The sequence below is a fragment of the Tiliqua scincoides genome, chromosome 1 (assembly GCF_035046505.1).
Source record: "Tiliqua scincoides isolate rTilSci1 chromosome 1, rTilSci1.hap2, whole genome shotgun sequence".
Classification (NCBI taxonomy): domain Eukaryota; kingdom Metazoa; phylum Chordata; class Lepidosauria; order Squamata; family Scincidae; genus Tiliqua; species Tiliqua scincoides.
In genome coordinates, this window is record NC_089821.1 from 296,126,122 (window position 1) to 296,145,199 (window position 19,078).

The 19,078-nt window shown below is 48.5% G+C and overlaps 1 protein-coding gene and 1 pseudogene across 1 annotated transcript in view; both read right to left on the reverse strand.

Annotated features, from left to right (window-relative positions):
* Positions 1–18,343, reverse strand: part of SYNE3 (spectrin repeat containing nuclear envelope family member 3) — a 92,206-nt gene extending 73,863 nt beyond the window's left edge. Inside the window, exon 1 of the mRNA XM_066628665.1 lies at positions 18,263–18,343. The gene's annotated coding sequence lies outside the window, so the exon portion shown is untranslated. The remainder of the gene's footprint in view (positions 1–18,262) is intronic.
* Positions 140–256, reverse strand: LOC136638326 (5S ribosomal RNA; annotated as a pseudogene).
* Positions 18,344–19,078: the final 735 nt, after the last annotated feature.

Below are 19,078 nucleotides of genomic sequence, written 5' to 3' on the forward strand. Positions count from 1 at the left end.
CAGTAGTTGGACTAGGTGTATGGAGATTCCAGTTCAACTCCCACTTTGTGGAGAAGCTCAGTGGGTGACCTTGGGCCCACTTGCCTATCTCACAGGGATGGTTGGTTGGCAACCTTCAGTCTCGAAAGACTATAGTATAAGCCTACAGCACCCAGTATTCCCAGGCGGTCTCCCATCCAAGTACTAACCAGGCCTGACCCTGCTTAGCTTCCAAGATCAGATGAGATTGGGCATGTGCAGGGTAACAGTTGCTATCTCACAGGGATATTGTGAGCATAAAACAGGATAGGAGAACCCTACTGGGTTTTTTAAGTGCACCGAGTTCCTTAAATGAAAAGTATAAATAAAATACACTGAAGTGTGAATAATATGCCCATTTACTAAAATTCTGTTAATTGGTCTAAGGCAGACTATTGATCAGACAAAATGTTTTTGTGATTGATAACCAAGTTCATCATGATTATGGGTTGCAGCTATCTTCCCTGCCTGGCGGCTGTCTTCCCTCCTGGCCTTCTGTGTGTCTCCCATACCCTGGGAATTTCCTACTGGACTGTTCCTATGAGAAGCTGAGAAGTTGGACCCAAAATAATGCTCTCAGCAGCCATACCTGTTCAGTCTTATGAGAATGGAGTAATAGAGATGCATTCTCACGTGTTTACCCCCAAAACTCAAGGCTATGGATAGTAGTGTATCAACTTAGCTTTAGTGTATCAACTTTAGTATATCAACCTAGCTGCACCTCCTTGATAGCCTTTCTCCCAAGCAATGGAAATATGTTTTGTTGTGATACTTTAGCTGTAAACACTTAAGTCTATATAAGCCGTTGTATTAAGCCATTGCTTCACTCTCGGTCCTTGCTGGATTCTGGCAGGCTACATCACCTGTAGAGTTGCCTAGAAGTGCTTCTGTAAGCCTTATGTTCTTAGGCTTTAGGCAAATAAAGCTTCTGGCATGACAACCTTGGACTACACTGGCTTCTTCCTTGGATCCCAAAGAACCTTCAGCCCACAGCCAGAACTAGGGCCCGGAACATACTCTGACAGCAGGTTGGCCTTCGGGCTATTAGCTATGGAAGTGATTCCCAAACTTTATAGCATTGGGACCCACTTTTTAAAACAACACTCTTCTATAGGGGCCCACCTACTAGGTTTACAAGACTAAAAAAAAAGATCTAGAAAGAAATATTTATTTATTTACTTACAAATAACAATAACCAGAAAAGGACACCCAAACGTCGTATTTCCCTATATCTACACATGTTTGCAAAGTGCTGGAGCTGAGTTCATTGTAGGGCAATTAGCAGCTATTTTTGATTAGCTTCAGGGCTTGAAACAATTAGTTATCTGATCTTTCCATTACCAGTGTTTTCATTGGAGATTCTGCTTAGGGCTTCGCGGCCCACCAAAAATCAGATTGCGACCCACCAATGGGTCCTCACTCACAGTTTAGGAACCACTGAGGTATGAGATGACTTGCAAGAATAGATCCTGGCCTTCCATAGCTGACAGTTGGACCTGATCAGAATTAAGGGTCACAGCATCCAAGTTCATTTGTATTAAATCATTCCTTAGTAACAAAATAAATAACTTCTATTTCATTTTATTCTGCTATCCAAATGTCTCATCAACATCCATTTGAAAGTCACTTCTATTTTCCTTGAGAATGTTTTATTTATTTTAATATTTATATATCGCCTATCTCATAGACCCAAGGGGGTTTACATCAGCAGGGTGAACATAAATATTAGAAAGGATAACACTTGAGCAAAATCCTTAGCCTCACTTCTCCAAGGCAAGGAGATACTTTTCTCACTTGACTTTATACAGTGCATGAGTTATGAGGAAAGGGCTAGGGGGGTCCTTAACGAAATCCATCAGCTTCAACCCCGTGACCCCCTCATTTTTAGATCTATCATGGCTCTGCTCTGGCCTTCTCAGGATATAAAAGCTAGAGGGTTGGCTCTATTTGAAATTCAAAACTGACTTTACAAGACAGGAAAAGGGTGAGGCAGAAAAAAAAAAATCTTGTCACTTGACTAACATTAAAACCAAATTAAATCAAACCACAGCCTTTGAGTTTTCAGTACAGAGCTATAATCAGTGACTAGTATTGCTGATTATATTTAAAGCTTCTAGGTGAACACTGAGATGCATGTAAAAAGCACAGCTGACATTAAACCTATCCAGATGTTCTGAGCCTTGACGCAATCAAAGAGTTTATCCCTAGAACATCCTCTGTAAACCTAGCCCAGATAAAAATGTGGGAGTTCTTGCTATAGAGGAGATGTGCCATTTAGATGCACAGTTCCTACTTCCTCCAATGGGGATCAAACCAGCTTGATAATTAAAGGATTCTTACGTTTCCAATGAAACCTGTTTAGGATCAGGATAAAGTTTGTTCTGCTCACTTCCCTGAAGTCTATGATGAATTACTCCTTGTGATTGCTTTGGCACAGGTCTAAAATCCTCACAAGAAAAGACCCTTTCACTTAGTTAACAGAAGTAGTCACAAGCCCTGCTCAGATGTTCTGCATTTGGACACAATTAATGCCCTCTGGCCCCTATCTCCAGCCTTCATGCATTGATGTGTCTCCAGAGCCCACACACAGCCAAGCTGCACACATGTACAGGAAGCTGGTGCAATGTAGCACAGTGGCTAGCGGTGCAATCCTGGAGAGAGGAAGCACAGACACAGCACGTGCTGTGCCCGTGCAAACCATCACAAAAGTATAATACAGCACTTTGGGAAAGCCTAGGAGTTCCCGAGGACAGCATGGAGGCCTATGCTGGTCTTGGCGTTACAGCAGAAGACCCAGTGCACACCAGACACAGTATGTTTTGTGCCAAGTAGTACGGGGCAGGGAAAGAGTGAGGAGGGGGTGACCCTGTGTCAGGAGGAGGGTGGGAAGGGGCAGGGGATGAGTGGATTGTGTCTCAGGAGAATGGTGGGATGAGCGGCAGCCACAGGTGCTAGATCTTATCCACCTTCCAGGTCCTGATTCACCAACAGGAGGCAACACAGACTTGTACCAGCTACAGAGCTTGCACAGGTCTGAGATGCCTCATTGCCCATGCTGGGGCTTACCCCTGGGCAAGGCGACAAATGTCCAGCATTCCACACATAGGATGCAGCATGGGCCACTTAGGCTCTGCTGCATTGGCTCGAGGGGTGGGAGGGTAGGATTGGGCTGCCCGAGACTGAGCTACAGATCAATAAGTCCTTGCCTGAAATCTAACTGAGTCCCTAGTTTGAGCTTGGGAAGCTGCTATAAATCAGCAGGACAAATACATGGCACGCAGAAGGTCTGAGGTTCAGTGTAAGTGGCACAGCCCATGCAAGGAAAAGAGCTCCAAAATTCCATGGTAGCCTGGGATGGGAGGACAACTACTTCCTGCACACCCAGTTTGGTGCTAAATCAACTGTGCTCTTTGTTCCCAGGCAGGCGTGGCCTTGCAAAAAGGAGACAAAGCGTCCCCAGGCACCTTCAAGCCCAATGATTTAGCCTGGCATTAGCAAAAGCCTATTTCATTAGGCTGGTGGTGGTACTTATGACAGTTCATGCTGGGATAAACCAGATTGGCTGTGGACTCATCATACAATTGCCTTCTGAAACAAACCTTTGGCATTTAGCCCTCCTTGTCCTGACATGTGCACTGGCCTCTGCATGTGGAGTCTGCGTGTGCAAAAAGCAGCCCAGAAATTACGTGAAAGTAAATGTTCTGAACAGTGGCATGCAAAGACATGCAAAGGGGGGCAATCCCAGGTGCCAGTCTGCAGGGGGGTGACCAAGAGGCTGGCCCAAGATCGTGGTGACAGTGACCCTGGCTGCAGCCATGATTTGGTTAGCGCTGGCTGCAGTCGCCCACAAGAGAAGCACGTTTATATACAGTATTTGAAACACTTACAGCTAGATCCACCAATGAAGAAGGGCTCTGATCAACTTGCTCAGATGGATCTTCTTCCCAAGCAGATTAGCTGGGCTACACCCACATGCACTCACTGGGAAGAGTGACAATTCTCACTCTCAATGGACCTGCTTACAAGTGCAACAGCCTGTATTGTGAAGTGGCCAGCCACAGTTCTCTTCCTTGTGAACAAATTCATTTGCAGAGAAGAGCTTCCTCATCTGCCTACATGTTGCAAAGAACATTGGCAGGCAAGTGAACAGCTCTTTAGGGACATATTCATTGAGACAGTTGCTTTAGGCTCTAGATTGGTGGCGGGAGCACCCACCTCCATCTGCCCATTTACTTCCCCTTTTCCTCCTTCCACTCCCTGGATTAGAAGAGAGGGACAGAGCAGAGGAGAAAGAGGGAAGTAGTGTGATGGGCTAAAGCAAGGGTGTCCAACTCATTTCATCCTGGGGACCACATTGGATTCATGGCACCTGCTGAGGGCTGAACTCCAAGTGTGGCACCTGGAAGTGACCTGAACACAAGTGACATCACTTCCTGTTTTTTTGAAAAGCTGAGGCTTCCCCCACGCTTTGCTACCTCACCCGACCCCAGAACCCATTCTACCACCAAGCATCCCCTGCCTCACCCCACACCAGACCCCATTCTACCACCAAGCATCCCCTGCCCGCCAGCCAGCCAAGCCTCCCAGTCGCCCCCCAGCCCCCACCTACCTGCCACTAGTCAGGGCCAGGGAAGCCACGCACAGCGGCTCCTGCTCCCATACCCCCTCTGGCCATGACTAAAGCCCGGGAGAGCTCTGGCCGCGGCTGGAGGGATGGCTGAAGGCTGGAGATGCCGCGCATGGATGCTCCAGCTCTCAGTCGCCTTTCTGGCTGTGGGCGAGTCCTGTTCGCGCCTGGAGGGAAGACGGGGGATGCCGTGCACAACTGCTCCAGCCCTCGGTCGCCCCTTCCATCTGCGGGCGAGGCCTGCTCGCAGCCGGAGGGAGAACCGAGGTCTGGGGACGCTGTGCGTGGCTGCTCCAGTCCTCAGAACTCTCTCCGGCTGCAGAGCTGTGCTCATGGTCGGAGCAAGCAGGGGTGGGGCAGCTCCAGAACTCCACCAAAGCTCGGGGGGCCACCCAAAATGGCTCTGCGGGCCGGATCTGGCCCGCGGGCCTTATCTTTGACACCCCTGGGCTACAGCATTTTCACCACTCTAGCCCACCACTCTCCTCCTCTCCTTTGCTGCCTTGTCCTTCTCTTCCAGTGCAAGGAGGAGCAGGGACTGGCACATCACTAAGCAAGAGGGGCAGAATTTGGCACACCACCTGCTTCCTCTAGAGCTCAGGGTGGTGTAGATAGTTCCTTCCCTCCTTTTGTCCTCACAAAAATCCTGTGGGGCAGGTTAGACTAAGAGATAGTGACTAGACCAAAGTTACCCAGGAAGCTTCATGGCTGAGCGGGGATTTGAACCTGCACCTTCCATGTCTAAGTCTAATTCCAGAACCACTACACCATCCTGGCTGTCTGTGAATACACTACCCCATGCTGTTTGTGTTGTGCAGTTACAAACACAGAACAAGGAATATCTTGCAACTCGATGGAGAATGGACAGACTCGGCCCCACACAACTTGTACGCCATTTACAAGTGTAAAAAGCAATGACAATAACTGTGACCAAAGGCCTCTTTTGCTATTACTTCTGCTGGAGAATACACTGCCCTTTCTGATGCAAAGCAAGAGTAATTTCTGTACAGTGCAGGCAAAATTGATCATTCAGGTCCAGATATGAGCCAGAGGCACAACAATCTGTGTTGGAAATTTCATGCCAAAAACAAAGTCTCAGTCTTGCCTTGCACAGATTAGGCTGGAGTAGGGGCTCCCATCATTAAACGGGGCTGGGCTGCAGGAACGGAACTCAACCCTAGGTGAGTCATCTTCATTGTAGCAAGCTGATGGCTTCCTGAGAGGAACTGAATTCAATTTGTTGGTCTCAAGGTGAGGTTTCAGCAAGGCATGAAGGGGCTGGGTCTGAAACCATGATTCACTCCTGCCAAACGCAGCAAATGGTATCTATTTGTGGCCTTTTCACTGACTTTGCAGGGATGAAACCTTGAAACAGCACCACTACCACAAAGTGTGGCTGAGGACTGGTTCACAAGAATGGCTTCTCACCTAGATTGGATGGCTAAAGTGTACGGTTGGCCTGAACAGCATGTAACTCGTATTAGTTGTCTTGCCTCGTGCAAAAATCAAGGCTTTATCCAAGCCCTAGAATCTGTTTGGAAGTGACGAAAGAGAGGTATGCTTCTGGGCCTGTGTTGGGTGCTTTGCACCATGGATGCAGCTGATAAACAAGGCTGTTGTCCACAAGGCTGAAATTAACTGGTTAGACTTTAAGGCGCTACAAGACGATTTGCTACTTTCATCCCTGGGTAATCCCAGAAATCTGCTATATCAGTGTTTCTCAGACTGTGGGTTGGGACCCACTAGGTGGGTTGCAAGCCAATTTCAGGTGGGTCTCCATACATTTTAATATTTTATTTTTGATATATTAGACTTGATGCTACCCTGGTATGTGACTGCATTTGAGGAAATATTACAGACCTGTATTTTGATCAAGCTGCTATGTATATTCTTTTAACAATGGTAGTCAATGGGACTGACTCCTGGGTAAGTGTGGGTAGGATTGCAGCCTAGGAGTATTAAAAATTTTCCTGCTTGATGATGTCACTTCCAGTCATGACATCACTTCCAGTGGGTTCTGACAGATTCTCATTCTAAAAAGTGGGTCCCAGTACTAAATGTGTGAGAACCACTATGCGACATGTCTTCACATAGGAAGCAGAGAGCCCAGGTTGAGCAGAGCATGATTTCCAAGTTCTTGATTCGCCTAATCTGTCACCACCCCTTTTATGACAAGTTCTTAGTCTCATTGCATTGCACTGTGTCCTAGTTCCTCATCACCCCTGAATAAAGTTGTGTGAGTTTATTGCACAGAAATATTTGCTCTTCCTAGAGTTCTGGATTTCTCAAAAAATTCCTATTTTTCATTAATAAATGTTGATTTTGTGCAATTTTATCCAGGCCCCTGCAGAGACATAGCCTCATACAATCGATGTGCTTTCAGCCCAATCTGATCCAGGTTCCAGCATCACTTAAGGCTGCAAGCCTGACCACACTTTCCTGAGAGAAAGCCCCATTGAACAAAATAGGACTTCTGAGTAGACCTGGTTAGCACTGTGCCCTAAATAACCAGCTCCTATGAAATAATCAGATGAGGTTAACAAATTGCTTCACAGCAAATCTCCACCAGAGCCTAAAGCTACCTTAGAAGTAATTCCATCTCCCCAGAGAGGCCTGGAAACTATAGGCTGTGGAGACGGACGGACTAGGGCAGTGTTGGCGAACCTATGGCACGCGTGCCAGAGAGGGCACTCCGAGCCATTTCTGTGGGCACGCGCGCTGAGCCAGGCAGCCTGGAGAGGGGCGCTGAAGCTGCTGCCTTCTCTCCCTTCACTCCGTTGCCCCCCCACCTGCCCCAAGTTTGTTTCCCTCCCTGTTTTTCCCTTCCCCAACTCTCCAGCAGGCTCAGCCAATCAGCATCCAGCAGACTCCTGGCTTTTTCTGTTAGAATGGCTCAGGGCCCTTCACTGGCTGAAGACCAGCCAATCCTAAGCTGCTCTCCTCCTCAGCCAGTTGAACCTTTGCAGCCCGCCTTTCCAACTGCCCACTCAGCGCCAGGAGAGGCTTTTCCTCCGCAGCACAGGCGCAGCTGGGGGTGAGCAGCGCAGCCAGAGACAAATCCTGTGTGTCTACTCAGGAGTCAGTCTCATTAGAGTCAGTGGGGCTTGCTCCCAGGAAAGTGTGGCTTGGATTGCAGCCTGAGAGCCCACTTCTATGCATGTCTACTCAGAAGTAAGTCCATTGTAGTCAGTGGGGCTACTCCCAAGAATGTGAGGGAAGGATTGCAGCCTGGGGGTGCAGCGCGGACATTCCCATGGTGGGGTTGGAGAGGAGCTAGGCTGGAGGGGAGCATAGCTCACAGAGTGGCATGGCTGGAGGGGAGCAGAGCACTCGGGCCACAGCTTGGGGTTTGTGGCGCCAGCCCTGCACGTGCTGCTGGCCCTGCCTTATTGCCCGCTGGAGGCTTATCTGTAAGAACGTCACACAAAACTAATTTTTATATTATCTTAAAGGTAAACCACAGAATTGCTTCTCCAATTCTATTGGAAAAGAAGTGCATGCAGAATTTCACATAGCTGTGAGCATGAAATACAGCATGATGCAGCCATCCAACCAGCCCCATTAGAGTTGATGAGACTTACTCCCAGGAAAGAGTGGCTGGGATTGCAGCCTTGGAGCCTGCTCCTGTGCATGCCTACTCAGAAGTAAGCCTCATTAGAGTCAATGAGGCTTACTCCTAGGAAAGAGTGGCTGGGATTGCAGCCTTAGAGCCCACTTCTGTGGGTGGGGCTTTAAAAACTTTTTTTTCTTGTTTGAGAAAATGAGCAGCAGTAAGGTCTTGCAGCCACCCCTTCCCTGCCAATATTTCCTTACCCAGCATGTAATTAGTCAGTGGAACTCTTTGCCACAGGAAGCAGTGATGGCAACTTGCCTAGATGCCTTTAAGAAGGGATTGGACAAATTTCTAGAGGAAAAGTTCATTACGGGTTACAAGTAATAGTAGGTAAAAGATGTTAATGTATGAGTTGTTTTTTCTAAACTAAAACCTCAGTATTAAGGTTAAATTGCTGTGTTGGCACTTTGCGATAAATAAGTGGGTTTTGGGTTGCAGTTTGTGCACTCGGTCTCTAAAAGGTTCACCATCACTGGACTAGGGAGTTCCGACATAATAGCATCTTCTTCCTGCAATTCCCAGAAGGAAAGAATGACAAAGTACTGTAGCATAAAACTGCTATACATGTGCAGTGTAGATGTACCCATGTACTTGAGTGCAATGGTTCAAAGTTCCTATTTTAGAAGAAGGAGGGAGGACAATTAAGGAGGAAAAAGGAACCATGGCCAAAAACAGAGCCAAAATTTGCATTCAGCGTCCAGAGTAACCCTACAAAAGTTTGTACTTCTTTAATATATAGTAGTTGGCAACCTTCAGTCTCGAAAGACTATGATATCGCGCTCTGAAAGGTGGTTCTGGAACAGCGTCTAGTGTGGCTGAAAAGGCTGATTCGGGAGTGACAATCCCTTCCACACTGGGAGCAAGTGCAGTCTGTCCCTGGCCTGTCTCCCTGGCTATGAGCCTTCCTTCTTTGCCTCTTAGCCTCAGACTGTTGGCCAAGTGTCTCTTCAAACTGGGAAAGGCCATGTTGCACAGTCTGCCTCCAAGCGGGCCGCTCAGAGGCCAGGGTTTCCCACTTGTTGAGGTCCACTCCTAAGGCCTTCAGATCCCTCTTGCAGATGTCCTTGTATCGCAGCTGTGGTCTACCCGTAGGGCGCTTTCCTTGCACGAGTTCTCCATAGAGGAGATCCTTTGGGATCCGGCCATCATCCATTCTCACGACATGACCGAGCCAACGCAGGCGTCTCTGTTTCAGTAGTGCATACATGCTAGGGATTCCAGCACGTTCCAGGACTGTGTTGTTTGGAACTTTGTCCTGCCAGGTGATAACGAGAATACGTCGGAGGCAGCGCATGTGGAAAGCATTCAGTTTCCTCTCCTGTTGTGAGTGAAGAGTCCATGACTCGCTGCAGTACAGAAGTGTACTCAGGACGCAAGCTCTGTAGACCTGGATCTTGGCATGTTCCGTCAGCTTCTTGTTGGACCAGACTCTCTTTGTGAGTCTGGAAAACGTGGTAGCTGCTTTACCGATGCGTTTGTTTAGCTCGGTATCGAGAGAAAGAGTGTTGGAGATCGTTGAGCCAAGGTACACAAAGTCATGGACAACCTCCAGTTCATGCGCAGAGATTGTAATGCAGGGAGGTGAGTCCACATCCTGAACCATGACCTGTGTTTTCTTCAGGCTGATTGTCAGTCCAAAATCCTTCTTTAATAAGGTATACAATTTAATAAGGTATACTTCTTTAATAAGGTATAAAATTCTGCATGAAAAAATCTGCAAACAGTGACAGATACAGGCAACAGTATGATCATGTCTGCTGCTGCAAATAATAGCAGCAGATTGTGAAAGAAAGAAAGAAAGAAAGAAAGAAAGAAAGAAAGAAAGAAAGAAAGAAAGAAAGAAAGAAAGAAAGAAATTGCCTTAACAGAATTAGGGGAAATTTTTTGAGGACTTGCTTGCTGTGACCATGATGGACATGCTAAGTCATGTTTTCCTGCAACTTGCTGAAAAAGAAGGCTTCCTGAGGAGTTGCAAGTCACAGAGAAAATGAAAGTCGGTTTCCCTAAAGAGCCATTTGGCTCACGTACTTCATAATGCCTTGAAACACTTGGCCTGATGTGTATCTTAGCCACCCACATGAAAACTCCTTTGAAAATCATTAAAAATGATTCATGATGCAATTGCATTGTTCGAAACACTTTACTGGTTGCCCAATCCTGAGTTAGGCTGGCACAGCTGAACACATGAGCCAATTGTCCTAGGAGTTGAAGTTATGGAATTCACTGCTACAAGATGTGGTAAAGGCCAGCAGTTTCAGTGGGTTTAAAAAGGAAGTAGACAAATTCATAGCTGTTAGTCACGGTGCCTACATGGTCCTTCTGGCTTCAGAAGCAGCAGACCACTGCATACCAGCTGTGGAAGAGGATTGTTGCTTTCAATAATAATAATAATAATAATAATAATAATAATAATAATAATAATAACAACTAGGTATTTATATACCGCCTTTTTGGTAATCAGATTACTCCTCTGACTTTATTCAAGGCGGTTTACATAGACAGGGATTTTTACAATCATAGAGGGATTTGTACAATCATACAATCCTCAAGGGGATTTTTACAATCATAGAGGTTCTCTCTTTCAAGAACCAACATTTCAGAATGGATCTTCCTGGTTTGGTCTCACTTCTGGCCTCCAGTTCTCTCACACAGGCTGACAAGCAGCTCCATCTCTCACATGGAGGGCAGCCAAGACGCATCTTGGGCACACCAAGAGCCGATGGAATCACTCAGCTCGGCTTGTCAGCTGCTTCAAGATTTCGCCATTCTCAGCCATTCAGGGAGCTGCCGGTGTCCTCGAACTGGTGACCTTCTGATGTTATCTTCGGGCTAATGGAGGCTCTACCCTCTAGACCAGACCTCCTGCTTTCAAGCCTCGCTGATGGGCTTCCTGGAAGCCACTGTGGGAAAACAAGACTTAGGTGGACCTTCGGTCTGATCCAGGAGAACACTACTCACATTCACCTTCACCAACACTGAAAACAACGAACGCTGACAGCACTGTGTCCCCATCTATTCACCTATCAGCTGCCATTCTCAGTTACTTAGCAGGTGATTTTGCACTTGCATGAAAAAAGGTGGAAGCAAACACAAGAAGAGGCCAGCATTGAATGATAAGAGCGCATGCTTTTATTCACAAGGTTTAGGGTTTCAGGCCCCTGAATCTCCAGCTTTGTTTGCTTAAAATCTCAGGAAGCAGTGCAAGCAAAAGATCTTGATGTACACCGAGGCAACTATTGACAGCTGGAGTAAATGACAATGATGGGCTAGATGAAGCAGTAATCTGACTCATTTCAACCTCTGCTTTAGAAGAAATGTTGGTGGCTGCTCTAATTATGGAACAAAAATATCTGATAGAGGGTAGATCCACATTGCACATTCCAAGCAGAAGGGTAATGAGTGTGCTACCTGGAGGAAGTATAACATTTTTTGGAGTGATACAAAAGATTGTATTTGGTTGACTGAGAAAATGCAGGTTAATCCCCCTCGAGCAGGGGTGGCCAAGCCGCAGCATGGGTGCTGCTAGTGGCACGCAGACACTTCCTGAGTGGCACAAGCAAAGTCGCTTCTCACAGCTGCATCGGCTGATGGAGGGTCACATGGCTGTGAGTGCACAGCACTTCTCCCAGTGCACAGCCCAGACTGGGAGCAACAAGGCCTGGGGCCGGGTGAAGATAGCCCAACAGAGACTTCGTAAAACTCATGGGCCAGTAAAACCATCCAGGCAGATCTGGAGAGGGCTGAAATTAGGTGGAGTGGCACGTTCCCAATTCTGTACATAAAAAATGGCACGTGGCATGCTGCAGGTTGGCAACCCCTGCCCTTGCGGTAAGATGTGCTGAATGTGCACAAGTAAGAACGTATATATTTTAATGTATAATATACATATTTTAATGTATGCTATGTGGAAAATGTGGAGAGAGCCCCTGGCATCCTGCTTGGCTTTTGTGGCAGAAATGGAAGGGTTGCCTTGGGTCACTTGTTCAGAGTTCAAGAACGACATCCTAGAAGACTAGGATTGCACATGCCCGGGGCTATCAAGGATCAAAAACCACACCTCAAAAACTTGAGAAAGGACTTTTTGGCAAGGAGAAACACATTGCAATGCAATGAGAGGGTTTGCTTCTTTTTTTGGCAGCACTTCAAAGAGGAGATGGCTTAAGAGAATGCAATACAAGGTAGGAGGGCGGAAAGTTGAGAAGAGGATGCCACTAATTCCAGGGGGGAAATTGCATGCCCATCATTTTAGAAATGAGAATAGAGGACCAGAAGAAGCCTGGAGATGAAACTGAGTTCAGCACAGGTGTCCTAAAGAAAAGTGGATGGCAGTGCATCAGTGTAAGCACTGAGTGCATAACTGGGGAAGGAAACATGAAAAAGATGGGAGGGTCAAGGGATTAAGGGTGTGTCTGCAAAGATGCTTGCTGTGCTCTGGCTTCAAGACAGAGTGTTAGAAATAGGAATGTGATAAATTGTCCTCAAGAACAAGACAGAGAACAAGACAAGACAGAGAAAAGAGCACAGCTTGGTTGCAGAATATCTGCTTTACACGCAGACAGCCATGTAATTAATAAGTTATACATGATAAATTATATGTAATATAGTTTTAAGTTTCATAATAAGTAATATAGTGTTTTAATTAACCACATGAAATCAATATACAAGTGTTTTTAGCTTTTATTTTGTCATGTCTTAAATCTTTCTTGGATGTCCTACATTTTGGGGTACCTCGTCTTCTTTTGCAGTTTTGACATCTGGTCACTCTGCCCCTGCCTGAATGCCTGTTGAGTTGCTGCCAGATTGGCATACACACAACTAGGTGTCCCAATGGTCTGGCTCAGAATTAGGCAGTGTCATAGGTCCGTTAACATGTCAAAGAATAACTGTGCATCTCTCTTGCAGATGGGGTGAGTCAACTTGCCATTCCTGCAGCTGCCCCCTGGGCACACTGAGGATCATAGGGGTTGCAAATGCAACTCATACATCTAAAAAGCAACCTGTACAGGTTTGCCCTTTGGGAAAAATGTACAGTTTCACATCTGGGATGCACTCGACTATGAAAGGAGCATCTATGAAACCATGCGGCCTCCTTTTTGCTCCTTTTTCCCCCCATTCTGAGCCATGATAATAATTGTAACCCTTTAAGGGCGGGCTGATGTCAGGCTTCTGGGATCTCCCTTGGGTTTTCAACCTCCAATGAGATCCACCCAAGTGGAGCTGAATTCAAAATACAGTGTCGGTGGGGCAGACGCAATTCCATAGGATTAAGGAAGAATGTGCTTCTGAGCACCTGCTCAGCCCAGGAATTTGTTTTCAGTAACAGAACTGAGCTTACAATACTTTCACATCACACAAGACTCTTCATTTCCCCCAGAAATGAAGGCTTTAGGCTTTATATCTGAAGCCTAATTTCTGGGGGAGGGGGGGGAGGGAAAAGTCATGTCGTTGATATTATTAAATAAATGGAAGTTCAAAACCCTAACAGAGCACTTATGCATCAGGTTGCCTTTATTTATGCTTTTTTGATTTAATGAATAATTTCCATGCAACTGCTTATAAATGTGAATGTTTTGCTGCCATGAGTTTATGGGTGGGCTGTGTGCAGAGATTTCAGAAACAGTTTATTGGAGTATATATTTTTTAGTTTTATTGATTTATTAGCATTATGTTATCTATATTATATTGGCCAATGGAACCAACCATATTGGCTTCTGCCTTTCCATTGGATCATTCCATCGACGTGGAGAGGGGGGATTTGCTGCATGGGTAACAGCCTATCCTCCATACCTTCTTTACCCAGGCTTCACACACTGGAGAGGAACCACCTTTCAGACCGCAATACCATAGTCTTTCGAGACTGAAGGTTGCCAACAACATGATTATCTATTGTGTTTGAATTGTTAGCCGCCTTGAGCACTTATCAGAAAGACAGGATAAAAATCTTTTAAATAAATACACAGCAGCCAGAGATCTACCTTTTGCCTCCCCCAACAGTTGGCCGTACTGCAGCTCCCAATTGTTTCCTCTGTAGCCCCACCCTCCCCAAGCATGTGTCATAAAATATCTGCCATAAAAGGGACACCAGCTATCCCAAGTCAAGAAGCAACACAAAGTTGACTTTAGATAGAACCATCAGCTGACCACTTTGTCCATTCATGGGCAATCAAGGAAAACTAAAGATGTTCTCATCATCACTAGGACACAACACTGTCACATTCCTGGTACACCGTGCTACAAAGGGACACTCTGGTTTTTCATGTGGGGATAAAGTAGGAGGCAACTCTTTATAATCCACTCCTATGAAAAGACTGCCTGCCTCTGCAACCAGATAAAAAGCAGAGGAGGGCAGAATGCTTTGGTATGGACACTTTTGAATTCAGACAGTGCTAAACAGTGCACGCCATTTGTCTGTTGTCTACTTTCCCCCTAATCAGCCACACAACTGATTATTTCAAGCCATCAACTGTTCCCAGCCTCTTTCATAGTCGAGCCCCTCCCTTTCTGGAAAGCAAGATTGTTTACTCCTCACAGACACAGACCCACGCAACAGCCAGTTAAACGATGTGGGCTGGATTCCCTGCCTGAAATGTGCCAACAACACATGTCTACAATGCAAGGGGCATCACGTGCCATCTTGTAATTGTACCCAAATGAACAGGCAGCTCTTGGGCAGATTTAAGTCCTCAGAGCCACAAGTCAAGACTCCTCCACGGCCCTGATGGGTTAATAATGGATGCATTCCCCGCTGGAGGTAGACTAGAAAATTACACTAATTAATGAATGAAACATGTTCATGCCCTTCTAGGTTCCACCTAGAATTTTTTTTTCTTTTTCTTAGTAGTTAATAAAGCTGTAAAATGAACCAGTAAAATGCAGGCCTCAGCAGCGCTTCTGAAGTTAACCCCATTTTATGTACTAACTTATATTTTCTACTTTTTCCTGCTCCTTCTTGAAACTTTGATTGTCACAACAAGATGAGCACAACAGGATTATAGGGTAACTGAGAGAGAGTTCCCAACACAAATACATAAACTGAAGGAGTGGGGGGGAGATGCAGAGGCTGCAGGGACTTGGGTAGTGGAATCAGGGCTAGTCTTGGGTTCACACAACTTAAAGTTCACACAACTTCTTGCCGCTCAAAGAAGTCAGGCATGAGCACGACTCAATAGTCATGTGAAAGTTAAACTACGCTACAAATCTCCCTGTACAACCGAATCCTGTAACAGCCATTTCAAAAGACCAAAGTTGGGGGGGGGAACCTGCTGCAGACAGAATTTTTGAACGGGTAACACATTGCAGGGAACCCACTTGTGAATAATCTAAAGGCCCATTAAAGACTCAGTTTAAGAAAGTCTCCTAAGAAAAGTGAGCAGAGTGCAAGAGCCTGAGGAAGAGTAAACCCACAGAACTGTCAGATAACAAGGGAGACCAGGTCAGTATGGCTGGGAAGGGAACTTGGTTCAAGGGGGCTCAGCCCTAACAGTTGAACCTAAGTTGAACCTAACTTGGTTCAAGGGGGCTCAAAGCATTACCTGTGCATTTGTTACCATAAGCAGCTGGCCTCAAAGGCCTAGAATTGTGCCCTGGTACCCTCTGCAACACAGAACAGGGCAGGGGTGTACCAAATCACCCCAGTACCCAGGCCAGTGACATCATGCAACACCAAGATGTCACGCAACGCCATGATATCACTGCCCCAGGTTCTCCTCAGAGGTGGGACACTGCTGGCTTTGTACACTCCTAGCTTCTGAGGAGCTGGGAGCCTTCACAGAAAGCTGGAAGGGGTGTGTAATGCACTGCTCTTAGGGAGAACCCAGAGGTTAGTGGGAGGCCGGTCATGTCCTCTCCCCCCCCCAACAGTGCAGCACCCCTCTGCCCAAATTATGCCTCTGGACCAGGGTGCATGCTTTGCAGTTCTGTCTGCTTCAGTGATGCCTCAAAGGCCTGTTCCGTTTGCTTGAACAGCCAAACCAGACCTGGACCATGGCTTGGGCATTGTGCACCCTCTGTACTCACTGGTGGCTACAAAAGCAAAAACAAACAAAAGAGGGCATGCACCCCTCCCTTTAGGTACTCCTGATTCTCAGAGACACAGCACCACTACCCTGAAAGCCAAAGCCACTTGCTGCACCCAGTGGCATAGCTAGAGGGGGTGCAAAGCACTAAATTTTGCAGGTGCCTGAACACACGGTGCAAGCGGCCCCTTCCCCTCCCCTTCAGAGTCATTCCAGTCAGTGGGAGCAAAACGGAGGCAAACACTCAGGCCCCTGCAAAACTTAGCGCTTTGCACCCCCTCTAGCTATGTCACTGGCTGCACCCATCCATGGGGTATCACGCCTAAGACGCTTAGGTCCCAATACTAACCAACTCTCCAGCACTGACATAAGGGGAATGCAACTCTGAGGTAAGGGAACAAACATTGCCCTATCTTGAGGAGGCCTCCATGACTGTCCCCCAACTGCAGGATGCAGCACATGCCCCACTGCTACAGCTATGCCAGCCCTGGAAAGTTGGTTCGGATTGTGCCCTTAGTGGTTTCCACTGATGCTAGTTTATAAAATATAATTTTCTCTCTTCCAGGAGCTGTGGGGGTTGGCGTGGAATGCTTAAACCTGTCTCTCCCCCCCCCCCAACTTATTTGATTTGCAACATTTTTATCCTGGGGGGTGGGGGGACGAGCATCCAGAGTTCTCCACCGCATTTTATCCTCATGACAACCTTGTGGTCAGGCTGGGATGTGGGAATGTGTGTGTGACTCATCCAGGGTCAGAGCTGACTCGGATTTGAACCCAGGTCTTTCCACTGCTGCAGAGTCCATGCCCAACATTCTATACCACTATGAGCCCAATCCTATGCATGCCTACTCAGAAGCAAGTCCCATTACAGTCAATGGGGCTTATACCCTGGAAAGTGTGGATAGGACTGTAACCTATATCCGCTGACCAATTTTTTGAATGAGACCAACACCAAGTTCCGCTTATGCACGTGAAAGAAGGAGGCAGCCAGTGGTGTAGCTGGGGGGGGAAGCACTAAGTTTTGCAGGGAGCCTCCTCTCCACTTGGGCGGGGATGAGCAAAACGGAGGGGAAGAGCTCCGAAGGGGAGGGGAAGGCGCCTCTTGCACACTGCGGTGAGGCTCCCTGCAAAACTTAGTGCTTTGCCCCCCCCTAGCTACGCCACCGGAGGCAGCCCTTCAAGGCCGTTTATCTCCTCCTCGGATCCAAGTTGTTCGAGGAAGTTTGGCCAGCACCTCGCACGTTTATCCCGTTCCTGTTTTTCGGAGCAGCTGGCTGGGGGCACTATTTTTGACTCTCCAGGGACAGCCACTATATACATATGGCAAGCGATCAACGCGGCGCCTCTCCCCACCGGGACTATAAATAACCCGCGACCCGATGCACGCCTGCAGTTGCACAAGCCATTCCCGCCCATCGCCTTCACTCCCATTTGGCCCAGCTCTCCGCAGGCTGCAAGCGGGGCATCCCACTGCGCCAAGGGGCCAGACCCTCCCCGAGAGATTCCCTGCGAGTGCCGCATCCCAGGCAGCTTTGGCGTCACTTTTGGATGCCCCCCCCAAAGGAAACGAGTCAGCGAAGATCGCCCCCCCCCCAAGCGCCTTTCCCGACAAGTTCAGCGTCCCCTGGCAGGCGCGATGCCATCGCTGCGCTTGGAGAGGCGCGCTCCGGGAAAGGATGCCCAAAGTTCGCTTAGGGGGGCTCGGGAAGGGATGACTGGCGGGGGGGCGGCCCTGGGGGTCCTTTTGCCTGCCGGTGGCACGATCGGGGCACGGGAGCGCCCCACCGGCAGCGCCAACACCGTGCGCTCTTGGCTGGCAGCCTGCGCTCTGTGCGTCAAGGGCGCTCGAGTCAGCCGGGGCCAGCCAGCCAGCCAGCCAGCGAGTCCGGGTGCCGGTGCCGTCGAGCCCCCTTGCAGGGAAGCTGAGTGGCACCACTCGTGGGCTCCGATCGTGGGCACCGACGGCCCCAGGCGCGCGAGCACACTCACCTTGCGCGCGGGCGGCAGCACCCGGGAGGAACAGCTCCTGCGCCAAGCGCCTGCGGAAGCCGGAGGTCTCCAGGACCCGGGGCTGGCTGCGCTGCCGAGCTGGGCTCCGTGGCGTGGCCCGAGTCTCCTCCCTCTCTCCGCCTTCTCCATCCCCGCCGGAGCAGCCCGGCCTGACTCATCATCCCCCTGCAGAGCGCGGGAGAGCCGGGCGGGGGGGGGGGGGCTGCCGGTGGACGCGCCTGGCCTGGCTCCACTGGGTTTAGAGGGGAAAGGGGGGCAGCTCCTGCCCTGATCCGCCAGCCCTGCCAGGAGACACCGGCGCGCTGTTATATAACTGCATCAGGGGGACTCTCCGCGCGGCTGCACGGGGCTTATGCAGGGCGGTGGTGGCACAGCTGCCTGGGGGGAAGCAGTGGCGTAGCTAGATGCGTGCGAGGGGCCCCTCCCCCTCCTCTTCGGAGCCATTCTGGGCGGGGGAGCAAAAGGGGGAGGGGCCGCTTGCACGCTGCGGTGAAGCTCCCTGCAAAACTTAGTGCTCTGCCCCCCTCTAGCTACGCCACTGCTGGGGGAAGGCGCGTATTCGCATCTTGGCCTCCTGCCCACGTTCATGTTGAAATTGGCACCACTCATCCAGGACGTCCCCTGGCAGGCTGTCATTTCCGCTTCCTCGGCTCTTCTCCCCCCATCTTTTTCCAACAGCAAAATCTTTACTCTTTTTAATGAGATCAGTGGGGGGGGGGGGCAACAAGAGCTATAGGACCCAGTGGGGGGGGATATCTTTCTGCGACCCCACTGCTTGCATGCATCACTTGGAGC